General features: G+C 40.8%; 1 pseudogene; it reads left to right on the top strand.

The window, feature by feature from the left end:
* Window positions 1-3627: 3627 nt before the first annotated feature.
* LOC139008056 (large ribosomal subunit protein uL18-like) lies at window positions 3628-4723 on the top strand (annotated as a pseudogene).
* Window positions 4724-7885: the final 3162 nt, after the last annotated feature.

Genomic DNA, 7885 nt, shown 5'->3' with positions numbered 1-7885 from the left:
TCTGCTCCCTACTTGAATGCGGCTACGTCTCTGCCCCTCCTTCCCCCTGCTCTGCTTCTGCTCATCCTGCAGCTGGTTTAGGTGCCTTATCCAGGCCCTCTGTGCTGCCTCCAGGACCCCCAGGTGGACTAGAGGCAGTAATATAGAAGGGTACTGTCTGTCTCCCTTTCCCCTGTGAGAAGCTGAAGCTTTGGGATGCTCTTTGTCCTGGAGTCCAACGAGTCTCAGTGACAGCAATGATCTATTTTATTCTCTGATGAGGGCTATTAGACCCAAGTCCCCACTGGGAAGGGGACACTTTCAAAGCCCGTTCACATTCATACTCACATTTGAAGCAATGGGCTGGCTTGTGTGGCAAATGCTTTGCTTCAGCAGAGCTTGGAGAGGAGTTGAGTCATGTGAAAACCCTGGTGGCAGCAACCTAATTTCCAGTCCTGGGGCTTAGGGGAAATTAGCCAGGATTTATAGGACTTGCTTTCCAAGCTCAAACCTACTGATGGTGAGCAAACGCCAGAGTAACGTTAATTGTCAAAAATCATGGAGCCATTGAAGCGCATGGTAAAAGTAATTTTGTATCTTGGACACCCAGAATATGTAAAAAGTGAGAATAAGAAGGTCTTCTAGTAACAGTACAACTCAAATATTTATAGACCACTTTTTAATTGGGGCATCTACTTTCTCCCTGTGATGTAGGGAGGAGGGGAGTAGTGATAACACCATGGTATTGACAATGGCTAATTCTACCATGGTGAGTCCTTAATTGTCCACGCTCAGAAGGATAACTTAAACTATCATTTAGGCTTCACTTTTGAATGGGATTTTATACTTCAAAATGGGCATGTCAGAACATCTGAGCATCCTCTTAGAACAACTTAATGAAGCAAGTTTATGAAGAACTGGGAGGCTGTCCTCTCTCTTCAGCCTGCTCTTCCGCAATGGCAATTCCTGGGAAAATAAAAGTCCTTTTCCAGAATAATTCAAAGGTTTGTGCCCCTCTAGCTTTTCCTGCAGAAGAAGTGGTGGTGACCATGCTTCACATTGCTTTTCCACGTGCAAAGGAAATAGAGTTGAAGTGGATCAACCAAAACATTTTTTTGTGTATCAGGATGAATGCTCAGGCAAGATGCATGCAGCACAAAGTCATAGTAAAGGCCATGATCCCAGTTCCATTTCAAAGTTGGTGATTTGGTTCAGGGGCTGACCTGAATAGCAGGAAGCAATCCATTACAGTTTACACTAAAAGTTAAGTTGGTATGAATGGCTAAGGCTGTAAAGGTTCAGAAGAACTGGGGACCAGATAGAACTGGAAAAGTCAGAAGAATTCAGAGAAAAGGGGGACTTAATCTGGGCCTTGGGAGCTTGACAAGGCAAGGAGGACATTCAGTTCACAGAACGAGAACATCATGGGACACAGAGGCATGAATGTCTGGGAAGGGGTGGGGGAGTGTCTATGCATGAGCACCATTAAGCAGCTAAGGTTTTCCCATAGAAAGTAGGTGACATGTTTACAACGCAAGCTTCTCAATAGAAGAGGTGTTAAAAGTGCATAAAGTTAAGAATGAGCAGGCCCTGCAATGAAAGATAATGTGGCAAATCCAGCCACCGTTAACTGGGAATCAACCATAGAAACATGTATCAGACTGTGGCTCAGAATTATCCTTCTTGGAATATCCAGCATCCATGCATATTCAGGTTGAAAAGTCCTTCTGATATGTTCAGCTGATGAGCAAATTGGATTATGCACACAACTTGTATGATTTTCTGTACAGTCAAAGTTGTCCTTAAGATGACCCCAAAAGAAACTAGACATCCAAAAATTCATGAATTATTTAAATATAGGCTCTATGTGGCAGGTATTTGGCCCAAATAACACAAAAGGAATGAAAATGAGGAGCATTACATATTCCTAGTGGCTTAAGTATCTGCATATTTCTTAAAGTTTGAGGTGACTCTGATAAATGAAGGACAATGACTAACATGGCAGAACCGCTATGGGATCTACATTTCCATCAAGCTAATCACCAGTCTTCCCTTGTCGGAGATGGAGTGACAAAAAGTTCTGGATCTTTCTATAGCACAATATATAAGTTTGACTATGTTTAAAGTTTAAAAAGGTTCAGCTTCTGATGGACCACTCCCGTTCACCCCAAATAGGCCTCTGGTATAGGGAACTGGGCCATAGGGAAGGAAACAACTCACCCAAGAATGGGTTAAGAGGAGCCCAGGGGCACGTATGAGAGAAGTCAAGTCAAAAAGTCAGATATTCTACCCAGAGCAACTAGAAAAAGAGGAGAAAACCCCAGTATGTGCAAATATCAGATAGTGGGGCCTCTTGGCAGATGAGTTCTGTCTACTATTTATGAGAAAATTGAGCAAGCCATTGGAGGAAGTTAGGGAATCTTCTCCCACAAATATTTAGGATTTTTAAATACAGTATTTATTTGAAGATAAGTAAATGGGTCTAATTAGCTCTTTCTGTTTGGTTTCTGTGAAAGTTCTGCTCTCAGAGATCTTTCTATGAGACAATAATTTTTAAATCTTACTGGGAAAATGGAAAAGCTCAAAGTAATCAAGTATAAACTTTGTAACTGAGTGAAAACAGGAAGAAAAGAAATGCTTTGACACATGTCGAGACTCTTGGCTGTAAACAACAAAGGCTCAGTCAAGTTTTCTTGGAAATCGGGAGGTTTACCAGGAGGATGCATGTGGACTGGAAGCAGGCGCGGAAACTTCTAGGAAGAGCAGCAGCTCTGGGTCCAGCTGTTCTCCCAGCTGTGTCTGTGGGCCATCCTGACTCATTCTCTTCTCTCTCCTGCCCAGTTTCTTGACTTCAGCATAGTTTCTGCTCCCTCAAACCTAGCTCGGCATTATGGTCTCTTAGGCTCCTCTCTAATCAAGATTCTTCAGTTTCAGCTTCCTCACACTAACTAGCGCATTCTAGCTGCACTTTAATTTCTCAGGAGTCTAAATCTGATTGGCTCAGATCACCTGTTGGTGCCAGGTCACATTACAGGCCATCATCTGGCCAGTGCAACGGTCAGATGCCTGCCACTGGTCAATGCCTTAGAGCAAATGAGGGGTGGGAGGAGAAAGGATGTGGTCAGGGTATTTCTCATCAGAAAGGGCTGAAGCATGGCCAGGCTCTGTTGTCTCTATTAAAATGTAATGATAACCAGCTGTTCTTCAGAACTAGCCAAAGTGTTCTTAAACTGTAGCTTGAGGACATGCCTTATTATTTTATTTATTCAATCATTTACTCATTCTGGCCTATATCACAAAATATTTGAGGTGTCTTACAAACTATATCCAATATACAAGGATCAAATAGTTGAAAAAAGCAGGCAAATCACCATGTAGTGTATAACACTCAACACTGGAAAACTGCTAACGGTGGGCCTTGAATTTGTTTCTAAATCTGAAACCTGTGCCAAACTTAATAGCAAGTGGCTAGATGCCAGGGGAAAATCGTGGCAGAAAATCTTACTAGCCAAGCATGTGGAAGCCCATACCTCCCAATAAACATATTATCTTCCTTTTTAAAAAATAATTTCAGGACCACCTTGTTCTCCCACCCCAGAGCTATGCTGGCCCTGTAAGTCTATAGCTAGCCATGGACATGGGTCTCTCTTCCATAGGATGGAGTTTGTTAAAGTTGTCAAGAATAAGGCCTACTTCAAGAGATACCAAGTAAAATGTAGAAAACAACGAGAGGGTAAAATTGATTATTATGCCCAGAAACGCATGGTAATCCAGGGTAAAAATTCATACAACACACCCAAATACAGGATGATAGTTTGTGTAAGCAACAAAAATAGCATTTGTCAGATTCCTTATGCCCGTATAGAAGGAGATAAGATAGTTTGTGTAGCTTATGCTCATGGACCCAAAGTATGGGGTGCAGGTTGGCCTGACAAGTTATGCTGCAGCACATTGTACTGGCCTGCTGCTGGCCCGCAGGCTTCTAAACAGATTTGGCATGGACAAGGTGAATGAAGGCCAAGTGGAGGTGACTGAAGATGAATACAATGTGGAAAGCACGGATAGTCAACCCGGTGCCTTTACCTGCTATTTGGTTGCAGGGTTTGCCAGAACTACTACTGGAAGTAAAGCTTTTGGGGTCCTGAAGGGAGCTGTGGACAGAGTCTTATCTACCCTTCACAGTACCAAACTATTCTCTAGTGCAGTGGTTTCCAAACTTATTGGGCCTACCGCCCCCTTTCCAGAAAAAATGTTACTCAGCCCCTGGAAATTAATTTTTTTTAAATTTTAATAGCAGTTACTCATCGCCCCCAAATGCACCTGTGGCCATCACCACCCCCCTGGATCGCTGCAGCGCCCACCGGGGGGCGGTAGCGCCGACTTTGGTAATCACTGCTCTAGTGATATTAAAAAACAAGGAATTCAAGGCAGAAGTACAGCGGGAGTACATCATGGGTCAGAACATTGCAGATCATGTGCATTACCTACTGGAACAAGATAACACTTACAAGACACAATTCTCTCAATACATAAAGAGCAATGTAACTCTAGACATGATGGAGGAGATGTACAAGAAAGCTCATGCTGCTATATGAGAAAATTTAGTCTATAAGAGGCCTAAGAAAGAAGTTAAAAAAAAAAGAGGTGGGACCATCCCAAAATATCTCTTTCCCAGAAAAAAGATCAGATAGCTCAGAAGAAGGCAAGCTTCCTCAGAGCTCAGAAATGGACTGCTAAGAGTTAATAAACCACGCCACAATTTTCTAGGAAGATTTTTTTCATATAAAGACAATTATAAACTTGACCAGTCAGCTAACAAAAATAATTGGTGTGTCACCTTGATGAGAAGGAGGCTCTAGATTATGTCTTAAGGTTTCTTCTGGTCCTGATTTCATAACAATGGTTGAGATTTCATTGATTAAGCAAGAGAAATAATTAAGAAGGCAAGATTTTATGTAGTTGCAACCAACCTCCAATACAACTTCATTCCTTTGAAGCCTTAGCCCCAGTCCCCTTAAAATTGGAGACATAGTTTGAAAGCTTAAAAAAAAAAGATCATGCATTTCTCTTTTTTTTTTTTATTGTGCGTAAGGCAAGAAATATATAGGAAGGCTGGCTCAGTGATTTTTCCACTCTCCAGTTTTTCTGCCTGTAGCAGTTCTAACAATCTCAGGTCTTCTAGGGCTCTTTATTTACTATTTTTTCTTCTTTTGATTAGAGAATAGCAAGCTTGGTGCTGGTGCATGACAATGGAAGAGCTCTACCCTAGAGTACTGGGCCTGCCATGCTAGAGGAGTTGCACTGTGGGAGCTCTGGAAGCGAAATCGGATGTTCTCTCTTAGACTGGAACTGGGAATCATTCTATGTAAAAGGACAGCTGTCATTTAATATTCATTGAGCAGCCACCATGTTCCAAGTGCCATATGAAGTATGCATGTGATGTGACATTTAAAAAAGAAGGGACTAGTTTTAGTAGGAATCAGTTACTGCCAGTATTTGATTTGATGACTATATAGAAAAGGGTAGAAGGGATTCTTAGTGCTGTTAACTTTGCTAAGTGAGGAAAATGCTAGGTGAATTGCCAAGATGGCTATCCTGAAAAACCATTTACAATATTCAATTAACAATAATTAAGGCACTCAGTGGGACGCTCCTCACTGACTTGCTAAATAGCAAAAAAAAATGGTACTTGGCATTCCCAGTGGATTAGAGAAAAGATAATAAGTACCCAAAATGTAAAGACAATCAAAATGAAACCAATTATGATCAAATTATATTGCTCAAACAGAAACACAAGTTGAATCAGGAATATTTAAGTCTTTGACAAGAAATATTTAAAAGAGACATAATAACATTTTAGCCATTAATTGATCATGTCATCTACTTTAGTTCTGGAAAGAGAGGTGGTTTATATGCCTTCAAGTTTTTCATATGTTGATAAGGGACCACAGTCTATTATAACAACCTCATGTTTTTAGAAGCTAGCAAAGGCTAATTTTCTGTTAATATAGTTAATAATGAACCATAATTGATTCTATTACCAATAGTCTTACAAAGACAGCTAGTCATTAAGTCCATTATTTCACAATCACATACTCACAAATATTAATACCAGTTTGATTTACTGTATTAAACTTAAGTAATTTAAAATTATTCTCCCTCAACTAATTTTCTATAGCTTTAAAACAAAGATTCTTTCTTTAAACTTCTTTATACAGTAGTCCCCCTTATCCTTTGGGGATACATCCCAAGACCCCAGTAGATGCCTGAAACCACAGATAGCACCAAACCTTAAATATATTATGTTTTTTTCCTGTACATGCATACATACCTATGATAAAGTTTAATTTACAAATTAGGCACATTAAGAGACTAACAACAATAACTAATGATAAAATAGAACAATTATAACAATATTCTGAAATAAAAGGCAAATGTGGTCTCAAAATCCGTGTATTATTGCACTGTACTCATCCTTCTTCTTCTTATGACAAGGTGACACTAGCGTTAGGCTAATTACTTGACCCAGTGTTAGGCCACTATTGACTTTCAGACAATAGGTAACAAGCACTTAACGGCTTCTCTTTGGCATATCCAAATTGCCCGCATCATTATTCCTAGGCTTTGGCGCTGTTATTAAGTAAAATAAGGTTTCTTGAACTCAAGCACCGAAACACCACAACAGTCAATCTGATAACCAAGGTGGCTTCTAAGTGACTAACAGGCAGGGAGTACATACAACATGGAAACATGATTCACGTCCCGGATGGGACTGAGCAGGACTCCCGAGATTTCATCATGCTACTCAGAATGGCAAGCAATTTAAAATGAATGAATTGTTTTTTTCTGGAATTTTCCATTTAATACTTTCAGACTGAGGTTGACTGCAAGTAACTGAAGCTGAGGAAAGGGAAACAGCAGATAAGGGGCACTCTGCAGTTTTTTTCTCACGTACTTACACATTACCCTTCACATCCCCATTCATTTTCCCTCATCCATATATTTGAAATCAGATGTGAAGGATAATAACAGTAGGTGAGAAAAAAACTAAAATAGTACCCCCCTTATCCATTTTGAAGATTGATAAGAATTTTGTCAATTTTTCAGACAGTTTATAAATGGCTGTGATTTTCAGTGTGGATTCTGGAATATAGACCCTCTCTTTGCAGTTCTTGCATTCATTGAGTGCCTCCATGTGAAAGCATGAAGCCAGCCATTGTGGGCTTCTAGGGTATTTACACTGACCCCTGTCCTCACATCTATGCAAAACAAACAAAGCAACAGCACACAGTTGAATGTGAGTGCCTGTAAGAGGATGGGATAGCAGCAGCTTTGGGGTTCAGAGTCTGCAAAAGTGGTTATCGAGTGGAACTTGTGGGAAGAGGTGCAGATGTTGATGAGCCTGCTGCCGGTTTCAGTGGCATGACTGCTTTAATTTGGGGATTAGCTGAATGTGCCACTTTCAGTTACATCCTGTGTCTCCTTCAGGATATTTATCTGTTATGATCCAGTAATGAACTCTCCTTTGGAGCAGAATACCGACGCGGTCCTATTAATTCGGGCCATCAAGATATTTTTTTCATTTAAATAAAAGCAATGACCTGATCTCACGTACTTTACTAGGGAGAACGTCTGCCGACCTCTAAGATTTCCATCAAAATCATAGTTTGCCAAGGTGTAAGCTGACCACATCCTTTATAGGCGTGCGGATCAGCCAGCTGGCAAGCCCTGGGCACCACTCTCCCCAGGCAATCAGCCAACAACCCAGCACTCCGAGCAAGATTCATTCCCACTGCAGCATTCATTTTTTTTTTTTTTTTTTGAGGTGTTAGCTGCATTCTGTTAATTGGGACCTTTTGCAAAGTCTTCCAGGCACTTTGCAGTGCCCGTCCTCCCATCAATTTCT

This window comes from Myotis yumanensis, unplaced genomic scaffold (assembly GCF_028538775.1).
Source record: "Myotis yumanensis isolate MYYU_CA2020_CCGP unplaced genomic scaffold, mMyoYum1.0.hap1 SCAF_4, whole genome shotgun sequence".
Lineage (NCBI taxonomy): Eukaryota > Metazoa > Chordata > Mammalia > Chiroptera > Vespertilionidae > Myotis > Myotis yumanensis.
This window is presented reverse-complemented; position numbering and strand designations above follow the sequence as displayed.